Below are 13726 nucleotides of genomic sequence, written 5' to 3'. Positions count from 1 at the left end.
GTAAATATGAAAAATAAACTCCAGTAGCAACGTACACCTACCAAACACAAGTCATCGACTGAACCACAATCAAAACAAATATTTCTGAGAAGTTCGGTGTGGATTTGATGAGGTGTCAACCTTCGCCTTCCACAAGCGTCCCCCTACTCTGTAAGATGTATAGTTGTAAACAATAAATACCTTGTAGTTGTTTCGGACATGAGGCTGAAAACAAGCGAACACCCACTTTTCTCCAAAACTTTCATTTTTGGGGGCGGAGGCGGGGGAGGCTTAGCTAGTTAACATTTTCTGCATGAATATGGTAATATAGAGATTGTGTGTTTGTGTTCGCCCGCCAGCGCGAGATGAAGGATAACACGTTGAACAACGTGACTTGGCAAGGTTATTTCAACTGTGCGAAATTTAAATGATTAATCGGTAAAACCAAGAAAGGCAAAAAGGATAGCCTGAAGGTAGATTGTGTAGAATGTGGATTATGGAGGGGAACGCAACCCAACAACACACCAACACACTTCCGTGACACACCCCAACAGTGTCTTTATTGATATTGTTGCAATTCATTATTAGTTTATTGTTTACTTGTGATATTTTTCAAGCAGTTGTGTTGAACCGGGGTCCAGACAATGCCGCCAACTCAGTTCAGTTCCTTTTATTGGCTGGCTCACTCACCCAGATATGTGCACGCACGCACGCGCTCACCTCTCTCTGAAAGACGAGGGAAGTGAAGATAGGGAATGGTGGGGGTGGGTGCAAAGGTCAGCTTGGGTCGTTGCAGTGTCATGCAAAGTGAAACGACAAACATAATACATTCCACACAGTAATGGAATCTGTGGAGTCTGAATGTCGTCTGCGCCTGGGGTGGCCTGCATGCCAAGGGGAGACAAGTGAGGGGCGAGAGTTTGACTTGATCAGTCAGACATGACCTGATGCACATAGTTTACACGAAATGTATGTACACGTGTCCTTTAGAGCGACGAAGTGGTTGCATGCCAAAAGTTGTCGCACATACATGTGCATACAGTTGTAGTTGCATTCGCAAACTGTTTGGCGTCTACGCCCTCAACGGTTAGTCACGTGGGGCCGTAGTGATGAAGATTGAGTAAGTCTTATCTCCAGGGCAAACTGGGGAGCTCAAGGACAAGTGTTGTTTCGGAAGTTTTAAAGCAGTGTGGAACCTACTTTATTTCGTGTTTCTTGACCACAGGGCACATTTGCCACGGCTCCAGGGGTAAAGCAACATGGCGAGGTCTCCAAACCGCTTTATAACCTCGGAAACAAGACCCTTGACCTCGAGTTTCCCCATGTTGGCCGAGGGCTAGGACTTACCCTCACTTCATAACTACAGCTTCTGCAGTGTGACTGCTCGTGCGTACCCATGAAATATCTGCAATGAAGAGTTTACAAGCTTGCTTGTCAAATAAGACCAGGCAATGCATTTTCCGGCCTACTTTTGTCATGTGGCGGGAATGGAGACCTTGACCTCATCGAGAAAGTGTATCCCGTTAGCTGACTCAAATGATTTGATCATACTCTGAGTATTATATACTACAGTGGAGGGACCTACTTTTTACAACACTCTCCTGTTGGTCCTTTAAAGATTTTCACAAGGTGATTGGTAAGATCAGGTAGTAAATTTTCCGACCAACAGTCGTGGGTTTCTTGTAAGGAGACGATAACTTATGATGTTTGCAAACAGTCGTCCTCGGATGTGTAAGAAATGGCAGCAGACATTTGTACAAACAGTAGGTGAGACAGCGAGAACAGGTGCTGCAGTAATCCAGTATTAAAATAGTAGCTGGGAAAAGGTGACAAAGCTCGTAGAACCGTATGGCACCAAAACCAAACTGTAAGTGGCTCGTCGTTTCCAGGAAACAGAATGTGAAAGGCAGAATTCAAACCTTTCTTTTCACTTTATACATATGTATAGCCACCCGTTACTACTAGGTGGACAAGAAAGTACCTGCGACTACTTCTGGTTGACCGCGCAAATCATCAGCCGCATAGCTTCACACCTGTGAAGGCGATGAGGATGTCAGCAGCCTCCACACAACTTGGTGCAGGTGTGAGAGCAATGTAAGAAGCCTTACCAGCTGCAAATAGCAAAGATTAGTCAGCTAGCCAGGTAACCTACTGACCTGTTGAGCGGGCCTTTGTTTACCTTGCTACTGAACAGCTGTCGCCGACAAGCTACCTTTATCGATGCTGCGTCTGTACTTTGCAATCAGATGTTGCCACGATAAGCAATAACTATTATTTTTGAATGAAAAGGTGGGTGTCTGTGTGTGTGATAATGCCTGTTTTAGCACGGACGTGTATTGAAGTCCGTGGTTATAGAGAGGCATTGTCGATATTATTAGCATTAATCGCCTTAAGTTTACAGGAGGGTCGATCACCGTCTGTTCAAACAGCTTCCATTATCTGGAAAAGAAAACAGCAAAACCTTTCTGATTGTTAAGATTGTAAGCGTGGAAGTTTGTCAGTACTGCCCTGCTGACAGCGGGATAAAATATGAATGGGTGGATAAACCCCCGTTGACAGTATGATGAACAGTGAAACGAGAGACCAGACTGCCACGTGACAGCATGTCAAGCGGCGAGAGTGTGATGAATGACCACGTGACAGCATGATAACCTGCGAAAAATGAGCATGATAGACTGACTGGGGGACTATTTATTTTGGCCATGTTCTACGAAAGTAGCAGCAGTTCTATGCACAGGCGTGTGTCTCCGGGGTGGAAGGAACACAGGGATGTTAGAAGCTTGTGGGAAGGGAGAGTATTCCTCCAGTTTTGGAAAAAAGTGAGCTTTACCCAATCATCAGGGGAAACAACTTTATTTCAGGATTCCAGGAGGGCTAACTCCTTCCAAACAATTTTAACTGAAGGTCTCAAAATCTCCGACAAGTGCATTTTACAGATAGAAGGCCATGGTTCTGTTTCGCCCATGGCATTGAGTGCTCCTAGTTAGGATGCTGATGGTAGCCGGTGGTTGTCCTTAGATATCTAGGATAACAATTGGAGCGACAGACTACAGAGACCTGTAGCCCCAGGTATACAGAGGGTTTATCTTGCCAGGTGTTCGTGCACCCGCGCCACCTCCCACCCCATCTCCTGCCCTTCAGCAGACATGAAGACCACTGAGCTGGGTGGAGTCTTTTTTTTTTTTTTTTTTTTTTTAAATGTGCGCGTGCATGTTTCAAAGAGAATCCGTGCAGCTTTCTCTCCCACTATCTCTCACACTCGGGGGAGGGAAAAGAGAAAGAATACCTTGAAGTTAGAAAGGAAAGAGGCGTGACAAAAATGACAAAAAATAGTTTCATGGTTAAAAAACTTTCTGTGGCAGAAAACTTCAAAAATAAAGTAAGAGTCAAGTGTTTCAACTTACACTAAGTTAGGACGAAGAAGAAATAAGGGGACTACTGGGCAATGTTTGAACCTTTCTTCCTTGTTGACAACATGCTTTCATTAGTTCATGGGTTTTGAAACATAAGTGTGTGTGTGTGTGTGAGAGAGAGCGCGTGCGTGCGTGTGTTACAGAGCGTGCGTGCGTGTGTGTGACAGAGCGTGCGTGTGTGCACGCGAGGGTCTTGGCATTACTGTTTTTCCGTGTGACTGCTGTGTAATCCTCTTTGCATGCTGGTCTCTGGACGGGCTTGGATGTGATCCTTTATATTTCTCCTGGAATGCAGGCTTCCAGTAAAGAGCTTCTCCTCAGTCAACCCGGAACTCTCTCTCGTGTGATTGTCAGCTTCATCTGGCTGGCCTCGTTTTCTGTCTGGAAGCCTCGTGGGCTGACGTGGAACCTAAATCTAAAATTATGATTCAAAGACAGGAATGTGTCAACAGCGAGCACACACTGTGGTTTCACACGAGAGATTCCGGTCTCACAGAACATTTGGTTTCTTGCGTTATGCTCACTCACATGACATTCGATTAATGTAAAATTCATTTCAGTTTTGAATGAACTGTTTTCACTCGTTTTCAAGTTGTCAAGACCTAGACGAAACCGATAATACTTTTAGGAAAAAAAAAAAAAAAAAACTCATTTGGAGAGTGGTCGTCGTCCCGCCCATTGGGACAACCTAAACTGACAGAAATGAAGCGGTGGAGAGGCTGACAGCTGGTCTATGAGGAGGACAGGATACAGAGAGATGGATTATGCGCTCATTTCAGTCTCCCTCTTCACTATACTAATCGAAGAGAGTCGGAACTGACTGGCAGGATTGTCTTTCTTGTCACAGGTCCGCTCTCGTGTGGCGAGATAAAAGGAAACGTCCAACATCGCTTGTGAATGCGCGCGCAACATACATGTCCATCTTCTGTTCATGGATGTGTAGAGGTGGACTGCTGTCTGTCTGCCAAGACCAACGCTTAGCCTCTTGCGAAGTTCTCCGCTGTTAGTCTCGGCGAACCTAAGCAATGAATGTGACTAAACCGGAAGCTTTGTACCCACCTGCCTCGTTTTAGACGTTAACTGGAAAAAAACGTCTGCCAGCAGTCCAGTAATGCAAGTTCGTGATCTGTTGATGTCATGATCATGAACATCGACAGACGATGACAACGACTCTAGAAACGTGGAGAAACAACTTGAAGACAGAATGGCTTGTAAGCAAGAGGTCACGAGGGATTGATAGGTGTGTATACAGATGTATGAGGGAAACTTTATTCACAGTTCACGGTTTTAGTGATCTTAGGCAGAAACACGAAAGAAGAAAAGGCGTGTGGATCGCTTTCCTTAAGGGTACAGGTGTATTCACATTTATAGCTTTTATTTCTTTTTTCGGTATGCCCGTTTCAACAGCTGCTATATTTCCATACACGCAAATATTCTCTCGGCGCCTAATCTTGCGACCAACATAGAGTTATTGACTAGTGACCGATGGAATGCAAACATCAATGTACATTCTAGTTTGCCGACCCCATGATTTCACATTCAAAGAGTCCTTTGTGTCTGGTCTGTAAAATGTTCCTGGCTGTGTGACCTCTCGTTAGAGCAGCGCACGCGCGTGTGTGTAAGTGAGTGAGTGACAGATTAAAAAAAAAAAGTACAATGTCTAGACGTGGGGGTAGATGGGTGTGGTGGGATACATTTTGCGGTTTTCCGGTCTCAAAATAAAGATTAGATAGCGCGGGACAGATTGTTGTTTGACGACCTTTTTTTCCCAGTAGATGTTAAAGCAAACTGGTTTTGAGATATGGCATGACGAAATGGACTGAGTGGAAAAATAAATGAAATCTTGATCGTCTGCTGTTTCATAAACATTGCGTAGCGGGCCCGCAATTCCTTTAAAGACCCTCCGGTTGTCATGGCAGCAGCAGGATATGTTTACACTGGGTGAGACGGACAATCGTCGATGATTTTCTTGGTTTGCTCTCTGGACAGGCCGACCAAAAGTTAGGCCCAGAGGTTTAGTGTGTGTGGTGTTGCTACCATGATCGTGCCCACGTGACATACTTGGACCGTACACAGTTTTCACCGACAGTCTCTCCTGATGATCTTTTCCATTCATCAGCTGCTGGTGTGCAGCGACCCCTGCCCTGACCTTTACTTTGCGAAGACACCTTCTTGTCCTTAGGTGCAGCTCACGATGGAGACATTGTCCAGCCCTCCATCATATCACCTGAAGGACCAGACTAGTGTGTGCTGTGTGAATACAAAGCCCTCAGTTCACCTGCTGTGCCCAAGTGGACACTGGCGATGCTGTTGACCCTTAGTGACCCGAGCAGATGAACAGTGCAAGTAAAGAGTCAACGGTCAGCGAGTCGCAAAGGACTCTCACACCTCGGTGGTCAGAATGACCATGCATGCTACATTTGTTAGTCGACACCCGACTCAACCATGCTCTTTTGTCATGGACTTAGAACTTTATAAAGTCTGTTTAGATGTTGCTCTAACGACTTTTATTGCAGTTTGGTCAGTTTATAATTGGGACATAAAAGTATGTAGAAATATTCTAATGCTGACTCCGATATTATCCTCGTACAATATAGACTAATCTTGCCTTGTTTATTTTCCTCTGAAGATGCGAGGTTTTCCTCAAGATGGCGCCATGTTATCGTGAGACCAGCTGCTGCAGCTTCTGTTGGTGGCGATTTACGAAGTGGTTTTACATTCAGTGTCCAACAATGAAGTGACCCCCACACTCGACACGCATGTTGTATAATTAAAAAAAGAAGTTAATGATTTCGTTTTATTATGGACATAAGGTTCCTTGTGGTATCTGGGTATCGATAATGTTTATCAGTCGTACCCGATTTATCTGCTGGTGTAATGAGATACACCCTGCTGTGATCGCTGTCACTCTCTCTACATTTATGTTAAAAACTTATCCGTGGGGGACCAGGTAAGAGGCAGGTCACCTTCTCTGATGTGTCTCACCTTTTGACACTTTAAAGATGTCGTGCGGAAAGATTAACATGAGACATAAATGGATTTTGTATTCAGAAACGATGATGTCAAACTCTTCTTGTGATTTCTCTCTCTCTCTCTATCTCTCTCTGTGATATATATATAGATAACTTTGATCTTTATCCCGATGAAGTCGCCCCACACAATATCATTTATACCTGCATTTCTCTGCCTTTCGGAAACTGAGGTATACACCTGATCAGTTTCTGTATAAAAGAGTTTTTCGTGAAATCTTTCTGTTTCATTTTAAACATAGGTGATAGGTCGACTTACCATCCAAAGCCGAACCCTAGATCCCATGTTTTCCCCTTCAATCGCCGAGTTCTCCACCCATGTGTATACCCGTGTAATTTCTTGTTTACTTGTATTTAAAATAGTTTGCATTTGTAAGCGGTGACATTAGTTTAGACTGTGTAGGGACATAGGCAACCTCTTGCTGACATTGTCCTCACAGAGGACTGTTTGTTCATTGCGCTCAGATAGCGGGTGGGTCCTGTTCTACATCCTTTTGTGTCCACCTGAACTTGCGGAACATGCGGCAGGAAATGACGTCACTGTGGATGTCTAATGTCACGAGGTCGCCAGCGGGTGCACCACCATCCGCTGAACAGTCTCCCACGTGTACAGTTCACGAACTCGACTACCAGCCGTGCACAGGCTGTAACCTATGACCGCTAGTGCATAATCTTCTGTTCCAAGCTTATATATAAGTTACATATATATATATAGCCGAGCTTTAGACGAGAAATATCCTCCATCTCCTCCTCTCCCGTGACGTCTCATCGCAGTGGTTGCATACACCTCCGGATAAAAGATCTTAGACTCCACAAATTTAAATATAATTTTTTCCCTTACGGTTGGACCAGCCTTTGACGACAGGTGTGAGTCAACATCCGCTTCAGCAACATACAAGTTAAATATGCAAGGACATGAATATCAGACTCACTTGCAGACAACTGCACACAGTCAACGAACAAGAATTCACACAGAACATCCTTGTTCACGGCTACCAACGACCTCAGAAGTAGAGTAGCACACCATCGAGTACAAATACCTGAAGAAATCCGGACACTCATCTTCCATTGCCAGCCTTCAGCAAGCTAGACAATATTTGTGTGAGCTGTTCTCCTGGAGTAAATAAAGTTTTATTAACTTTGTAAACGTTGCAGTGGATGATCGTGGCACATTTTGTAATTATTATTTTTTGTTATACAATTTTATGGTTCAGTTTTACACAGGCTTTTGACCTGAAAATATCTCTACGTGAGTATCCAGAGACCAAACCATCTGAATGTACAGAATACTTGGGGAACATGTCACCTTTTAAAATTCACAAATCATGCTAAATTTTGTTGTGTTGATGATCAGGAAGGAAAAAAAAAAAGAACCTGATAAATGAATAAAAATGCTTTGAAATCGTGCCAGAGAATATAGCTTATCACACTAAGGGGAAAAAACTTAAAGTACTTGTGACAACAATTATCAAAGAATAATAATATTCAGCGTGTTTTATATCAGAGAAACTTATGTTATTATTTACTTCCGTTTTGGAGCACCTGTACAAAATATCCAGGATTTGTTATGAGGGAGGCACGAGAAGAGTTCACGGATGGGTTGTTGTGGAGTGTGTTTTGCATATCTGAACGCTTTTTTCAATATTTAACTATCATTACTGTGGAAAGCTTTCATCCACCATTGTGCAGTTCTTTGTTGAAGTCTCGCTTTTTTTTTTTCTTGTCGCCCAGTCTTCAGTCTCTGCGCAGCACGATATACGTTTGTCGATAGAAATGGTGGCCGCCAGTGAACCCAAAACATTTAGAGCAGGTGAGATGAGACGAGCGGGCATTGGTGTTGAATGTAGCGAGAGCGACTGCGAACTCATTGAAATTCAAGGTGTGTGGCAATGTCAACAGCTGCAGGTAGGCGAGGTCATGTCACGATTGTTGAGGTGGTGAGTTGTGACAGCTGTCGCGCCCACGGTTGTCCGTCCCGAGCGGAAGTCCATTACGAGGGTAGCGCCGTTGCCCGTGCGCAGTGACCGCGCGAACAACTGTTTTGACCTTTTTTTTCTTCATCTTCGCGTCACATGACTTCCCCTTTTCTTGATAGTTGCCACCACAGGCTGTAGGTATGAAGCGAGAGTAAAACATTTCCCAGGGGTAACGGGGAGCTCAAGGGAAAGCGTCTGGTTTTCGATGTCCAGACCCCGCGGACACTACCTCGTGTTACTTTTTCCCAGGACACCTTTGTCGCCGCTTTCCATGGGTTCCATGGGCAAAACAACATTTAGGGGTTTGAACACCGCTTTATAGTTTGGAAACAAGATACTTGTCATTGAGGTCCATGTTGTTGCCCCAAGACAAAGACCTACCCTCGCTTCATGACTACCGCCCCAGAAGGTCAGCTCGCGCGTTGGCGATACGGAGGGTCACAGTGGAGGTGCGTGCCGGGAGACGGCGGTTGCTAAGTGTTGTGTTGAGGTCGACGTGCAGGCGATCTCTGCCAGTAACACTCATTTCTACCAGCAACAAGTGTACACGCCCTCTGCCAGTCCAGGTTGTATTCAGCGACTACCGCGTGCACATCTGTGTTACCGAGAGATCATACCGGAGTTTTGTTTTAAGCTAAAACTTTCTTTAATGAGCAGGATGTTTTAAAATGAAAGACCACGTAACAGATTATTCTGACAAGAGATGGGACAGCAAAGATCACTTTATGGTGAAATCAGACTGTTAGAACATCACAGGGGTTTGTTGTGACCAGGATGGGGTCGGCGAACTAGTGTGGATGTGCATTAGGATGCACACTCGATCAGCCGCTCGAGGACATTTTAGTTCATTCCTTCTAGGCAGTCCTGTGAGAACAGGGGAAAGGAAGAATGAGAGAACTGCTGACATTCGCAGCCTCCCGTCAAGGGAGGAAGGTGGGGGCAAGTTTTCAGTACTTGTGAAACATTCTGTGACATTGCATTAAAAATACTAACACTAGTAAAAAAAAATGCGGTTAGAAGTCATTCATAAAACTGCGTATATAAATAGAGATTGACCGGACTTGGAAGGTGTTAACCTGCAGCTGTCACAGCTGGAGTGAGAGCTGCACACTACCTTCATATTGCATAATGTAGACTGTAGCTTGGCAAGCGACACACGGGCTTGAGATGGTGAAGATAGAAAACACACGAATGTCTCACCCACGCACTCTTTTTACACACACAGGTGAACACCGTTGTACTTTAGCGACATTCTGCAGATATGTATTGCCTCTTACCACTTTCCTACAGTCCGGAAACGTATTTGTCACACAGAGGGAGGGAGACCGGAAGTCACCAAGTATCTATCGTTATGAGTTCAAGGTCTCCGCACACATCCCTATTACATCGCCGTCGCTTAGTAATGACAAGCTGATGGAGGTGCAACTCTTCCTGGCCACTGGGTCACACACTGGTGCAGTGTTGTTATTTTGCTGTTACACGTTACATGTAACTAACCGCTTTGTGACCCCGGGTAGACGAGCGACATGACGCATCTCAGGTCGCGGCGTTATAGTGTGGATTCACCCTGCAGGTGATGGTAGGTACAGTGTCTGTAATTATGGTCTCGAACATTTGGCCTCGACAACAGTAATGCTGAGCAGGATATGACCTTTCACCTAACGGCATTATGAAACCGTGGGCGACATTTTCCCGTGCATCAGAGTAACTTCCTGTGATAATCTGATTTGAACCTTTGGCGAGTCATGTGGCGTGACCTCTTGGGTGCTGGGCAATGTTTTTTTTTTTTCCTTCCATATACCTCCCCCCGCAACTCACTCTTTCTTCATCGGACGAAAATGATGGGCCAGCGCTCAAAAAGCAACAATAATGATAAAATCGAGGTATGACCAGGGAAAATATGTCCGCTTTTTTTTTATTTCACAGCTGCAACAATTGTGTTGAAAAAGATTTTGGCAGATTAATTGATTGTTTCGTTTATTACTTTCAACCGAGATATAATCCGCTCCACGAAACTTAACGAAATGACTTTCATTGCGAAGCACTGAAGTGAACAGTTCACAGCCTACAGTCTGGAGCAGCAAGAAGACAGAGTGGACTTCGTCGTCTGTTACTGCGATTGTTGGAGTCCATAAAGGCAGCTGTCCACACTTGCTAGAGGCTTGGGTAGCAACCAGGAGCCCTGGTTATGAAACGAGAGTAATCGTTGTCGATAGGGAAATCCGTGGTAAGAGTCTTTGTCTCCATAGTTACGAACCTGCGTTCAGACCCTGCGAATGTTGCATTGGGCTGCTTGGTCCCAGGGCACCTTGACAACCGCTTCATAACTGTCACCATAGAGGTAAAGCATGTACGGGGTGTGGATATCGCTTTATAACAAAAGGCTGTTATAGTTCGACACGCGTGCACGTCCCTGTGTAGGAGACGGTCGAGGGGCTAGGGAAATGCGCATGCGCGTGTGGATGTGAGCGCGTGCCCGTCATGCTAGATAAAGCTTCCATTTACAACGTTTTGTTGAATTAAAAAAATGTTTAATTTGACTTTTGTCCTTTGGTTCTTGCTGATTCATTTAGTTAGACAAGGTATAAGTGGTCAAAGTCACAAGACATAATATATATATAAGTAGGGACGGAGTCTCAGTTCCATTCATTCTGCAACCAACACCCAGTTGAAACTAAAGAAGAGACAGTAAACTTTCCTGTAGGAAAAGGATCAATAGGCAAATGGCCATAGTGTGGTGTCAAGGCTATGGCCTGAAGCTTTTCCTTCATCGTCCTTTACCTCCCTGATAAATCGGGTACCTGTCACGGTTAGGCGGAGTGTGGGGGCGTCTAGGTACGTGGTAAACTGCTCGGAGGCCGCAGGGCTCCATGGCCTCATTCGCTTTTTGCTGTGAAAGGTCACGTGGGAGGAAGTAGCGGGTGGAGAGGGGGACTGCCGCAGTCATGAGTTCATACAAAGAACAGAGAAACTTTTTTTTTTCTTTCGATTTCCTTTCCTCCTCCCACCCCATCCATTTTCTGCCCGAAACTCCCTCCCACACGACTTTCACCACATTCTGGTGAATCATGAACCGGTTGCCCCGCGAGGTGCTGGGCTGTCCTGAGGTGTACCTCGTGTAAAGCCCGTACACAAGACACGTGACAATCGTCGAGGTGTTGTATTAGAGTTGATCCAGTCATCCGTAACCTGCTTGGAAAAAGAATTACGACGGAGGTTTTTCAAAGCGAAAAAGAAAGTCGTCTGCTAGTTTATACAAAAATGTGGTAGTGCGCAGTTGGCTACTGGAATAAAAGGGGGAGGGTGGTTGAATGAAAACATCAGACCCAGCGTCATTTGCGTGTACATTCCATTTGAGAACCGTTACACACGCAAGGTGAGCGTCACCCTCGCCCCGGTGCACCCCGGGTCACTGTGTTGTTGGAATAGGGAAGGAAAAAGATAAGCGAGATAGAGACCCCTGCCACCTAGTGCGCATGCGTGTGTGACGCATTCTGTGGAGAATGATAAGAATCTGTATACTCGGGTGGCTGGGTGGGTGAGGTCTACCCCTTTGATCTGCTCAGAAGGTATGCCGGTGAGACATCGATACCTGTCTGAACATCTTTAGGAGAGGGAGACAACCACTTTAGATCTCTCAGTGTAGTTTTTCCTGATGCAGGCCCTTGAAGTAGGGCAGTCTGGCCATCACTATGCAGTCACTTCACATTCTGGTTAGCAGCTTTGCAACCTAGCAACAGGCACATAGGTAGGCATGTGGCTGTTGGGTATTTGATGACTGTTTTGTAGACTTGGTAAGCAATCCCCTTCTTCCCCTGTTATTGGTCAAGAGCTGATCTCTTTCAAAACATTTTTATCAGGAATTTGTGGCAGGACAGATAACAAGGGTTGCAGAAATAACATGCACACAGGAGAAAAACTTCAAAGATTAATTATTGTATCTCATAGGTAGAGAAAAACCTCAATGAACTATTGTTTGCACAGAATACTTCCAGAAAATGGCTGTTTATAGCCTGTGATAAGTGTGTTGTGTAACAAAAGCAATGAAAAATGTTTCTGGTTTCAAATTTTGGGTTATAGGTTGCACTGAGAGAGCTATTAAATTGTACACATATAACAATAATCCAAATATATACCAAATAGTTTACCTAGTCCTCTTCATAACTACGTGACACATGAGGCATCTACTAAAAACTTGCATTTTTGTCAGCAGCATGTTTTTCCAGTGTAGTTTCTGGTTCCTTTAGTTATCTCTACTGATCTTTGCCCCCTTCCCCCCGCACACACCTTTTTTGGCTGACCACATTTTCCTGTGCCATCAACTGTCCATTAAGGACTGTGAGTTCATTTTGTATTTTACAAAATAAGTAGTGTGTGGTTTATCATAGTTATTTTTCTGTCATCTGATTGAGAAACATCAGCTAGCAATAAATGCCCATGCTTTTGCTTCTGTGTACATTGCGACCCCATACCTAACAGTATGGGATAGAGTTAATATCTGTTATCTGTTGTTTATATATCTGTGCACCCATCACCCTATTTTTCAGCCCCATCACCAAATTCCTTTTGTTTGCTGTTACAGCGGTAGGCAACCTCAAGCTGTTCAGCTGCGTGCAGGATCACCATGTTGCTCGCCATGGCTTTGACTGTGACATCTTTGCAACAGATCGGCGGCCTCACTGCATCAAGGCACGCTACTCTATGTGTGAGGTCACACCAGCGGGTGCTCTTCGTGGAGTGGACATGTATAGAAAAGATGGATTGCATACCTCTATTCAGTCCAAACTCTGGCCTATTACACTCCAAGAACAAGCAATTAAAACACCTGACCTAAATCTACCTCGACATCAGGTAAGCACTCATCAGATATTTATTTTTGCTGTTGAAAAGTGCTTTTCTGTTTTATGTCATTTTATGGAAGTTCCATTGTGAAGAACAGGTGCGTTTAAATCAGTTACAATTGTAAAGTTAGTGATATTCACAAGATAAAATGAAAAAGTGAAATGCATTACAACCATACAGTACATATAATTTATGTTGTGTTTAAAATGTAATGCATTGTTAATGTCTGGTGACATTTAAGTGAAGATGTGCCTAGGAAAAGGAAATGAAAATTACTTTAAATTTTGCAGAAATATAACGCACATGCACACCAGAAATAAACATAGTTAACATTTTTTTGATTGATGTGTTGGCAGCATGCAACAGCTGTGAAATTCAACAAAAAGTACAAAAGATTAAATCCTCGCCCAAAAACCATCCATGGAGTTGATAGCATCCACCTTGATAGTAATCGCATTGAAGATCTCCTTGCCCATGAAAGCTTGTC

This window comes from Pomacea canaliculata, linkage group LG6 (genome assembly GCF_003073045.1).
Source record: "Pomacea canaliculata isolate SZHN2017 linkage group LG6, ASM307304v1, whole genome shotgun sequence".
In the NCBI taxonomy this organism is placed as follows: domain Eukaryota; kingdom Metazoa; phylum Mollusca; class Gastropoda; order Architaenioglossa; family Ampullariidae; genus Pomacea; species Pomacea canaliculata.
This window is presented reverse-complemented; position numbering follows the sequence as displayed.